Genomic DNA, 2,754 nt, shown 5'->3' on the forward strand with positions numbered 1-2,754 from the left:
GCACCCTCGTAATGCCCAAAATTGGTACCTAATTGATTAATCAATGTCCTAATGTTGAAAATTCAAGAAGATTTTGAAATATAATTCCTTTTAAAAATATTTGAATAACTTGAATTGGATGTTAAGATTCCCTTGTCCCAAAGGAATAAAATATCATATCCAGCAGGTTAGGATACAACATTTCAAACCCTCGATACCAAGATCATCTTATGATTTCCAAAACTCATCCATTGAAATTTAAAAGGATATTCGGTTATTTGGTCAAACGATAAATTGAAACCCAGCACGTTAGGGCACGATTTCTCGGATTTCCAAACACGAAATATTGTCTTTTTTTGAGAAGTTTTCAAATAAGCGATTATAAAACCGGCTCAAAATTATTTGGTTTGTTTGAAATAAAAATGAAATGACCAATTTTGGACCAATAAGTTGGAAATTTCAATTACAATGCGATACTCGGAAATGAAAGGCAAAGTTACAAACATGGAACAATATACATGGATAAAATACTATACAAATGAATGAAAATAGTATGAAAATAAATAAAAAAAAGCAAATTAAGATACACACAATAGCAATAAACTCACATAATACATTATGCAAATACTAACGTTAACATTCAAAGACTTATGAATCAAAGAATCGATTTTAAAAAAAATATAAAGCTAATTAACACAAATAAAATGCAACAAGTTTAAAAACAATGATAAATGAGTTTGAAATTAATAATGTGAAAAAATAAGACATTTGAAATTATAATACATACAATAATTTAAAATTAATTTTTATATATAATTTTAAAATAAGTAATAAACGTGAAATTTTGAAATAGATCAAAAAGATAAAATAAGTAAAATAAATAATATACGAAGTAGTAATGTATAAATGAATTTTAAAACAAATATCAAAAAAAGAAACTTAAAGTAAGTAATATACAAAATAATATACATTAATTTAAATAAATAATATACATAAATTAAAAAATAGTTTAATATAAATAATATATATAAATAATAATGTATAAGAGCATTTAAATGAATATTATATAAATTTTTAAAACAAAGAAATATAAAAGAGAATTTTAAAATAAATAGCTATATAATAAAATAAAAAATATATACAAATGCAAGTATAAAAATAACAGACTAAGACAATGTAGAATTGATAACATAATTCAAAATTATACGTTAAAACAGTTTTAAAAAAAACTAAATAATAAATAAATTAAAAGAAATAAAGAATTACATAAACTAAAATAAATGAACTCAATTGAGATAAATACAAATTAAAAGGGATAATTAATAAATAAAATAAACCATTGAAACAGAATTAAGGACAAAAACACAATGTGCGCAAATCAAAGAGGACTAAAAATGCAAATGTCCCAAATCCCAAAACATGGCATTTAGGCGCGGACTAAGTTGAAATAGTGCTCAAATTCCAGGGAAAAATTAAAAAACAAAGAAAATATAAATAGGGCCTAATCAAATGTCAACGCGAAAGGGAGGGACTAATCGCGCAAATATCCATTCACCGCAGAAACACGCGGATCGTAAGGGTATCGGGTCAGGTTAAATCAAGTCGTCTTATATGGCACCGTTTTAAGGCCACTGAAACAGGCCCTAAACGACGCCGTTTTCACATTCCTTTAAAAGCAGAAAATTTCTTAAAAAAAATCAGTTTGCCATTGTTTTTTTTTAAAAAAAAACAAAGGGTTCCCCCTTTTTCCTCTCAATCTGTCCCCACTTTGGCTGGCTTGAGGGTTTCATCGGCGCCGGATGCGCCTCCACCTCCGTCGTGGCCCATGGCCCCCTCTTGGTGCCGTTTCTGCGCCAGAGAGAGACTCCGACGACAAAACCACGGTCGTATTTGGGTAAACTCTTCTCTTTTTCGTATGGTGATGAAAAAATGAAAGTTTAAAAGTAAAATCAATAGCCAAATATTGAAACAGAAAAAAAAATCACCTCTTTCGATTTCTTTGCTGTTTTTGATTGCTATGTGCGCGTATACATTCGTAAAAAAAATACAAGCATATTGTATGGCTTTATATAGCAGAATAAAATAAAAATCAAATTACAAAAACTATTTTCCTCCTTTTTTTTGTTATTTCCCTGTTGTTGCTGTGTATTTGCTGTGGCTTGTTGTTTGTGGCAGGTACAGCTAAACAGATGTGCGTGGAGAAACCGTTTGTGGGTAGCGACGCAAGGGTTTCCAGAAGCTTCACCCTGCTTGGGCCCTGTGAGCCTACCCTAAAGTCGAGCTGTTAGGGCTGGAGACCATTGCTGCGACGCGAGGGAGCTTCAGAAACCCTTAGGGTTTCTAAAAGAAATTTAGTCATTTGGCCTTTTGGGTCAATTTCGATTTAGGCTATTGGGCTAAAGGTCCATTTTAGATTTGGGTTATTATTTTTTCTGCATTTGGGCCATTGTTTTGGGACATTTGTATTCGGGCTTGTAAAAAAATTAGGCCAATCGGGCTTTATATTTATTTGGATTTTGTAATTGGTGGACTTGCTGAACTGTTACAAATTTAGACGTTATTTACTGTTTTTTTATTTATACTATTTATTATTATTTTTTTGAATAATTATGGGCCTGGGCAAAATGGGGCTATTACACAACATACATCCTCAAAACTCAAAATTAGCCAAAAATTATAATCCATGTTTCAAATTTTAAATTTTGAATTTCTAAAACTTAATGGTAAAACTTTTCGCGCCTAAAAACTAGCTAACTCCAACAATGGAGGTTACTT

The 2,754-nt window shown here is 30.2% G+C and overlaps 1 long non-coding RNA gene across 1 annotated transcript; it reads left to right on the top strand.

Annotated features, from left to right (window-relative positions):
* The first annotated feature begins 1,297 nt into the window (after positions 1-1,297).
* LOC121229612 (uncharacterized) lies at positions 1,298-2,554 on the top strand. The gene is made up of 2 exons (XR_005927395.1): positions 1,298-1,873; positions 2,155-2,554. It is a non-coding gene; the product is annotated as an uncharacterized lncRNA (long non-coding RNA).
* Positions 2,555-2,754: the final 200 nt, after the last annotated feature.

The sequence above is a fragment of the Gossypium hirsutum genome, chromosome A05 (genome assembly GCF_007990345.1).
Source record: "Gossypium hirsutum isolate 1008001.06 chromosome A05, Gossypium_hirsutum_v2.1, whole genome shotgun sequence".
Taxonomy (NCBI): domain Eukaryota; kingdom Viridiplantae; phylum Streptophyta; class Magnoliopsida; order Malvales; family Malvaceae; genus Gossypium; species Gossypium hirsutum.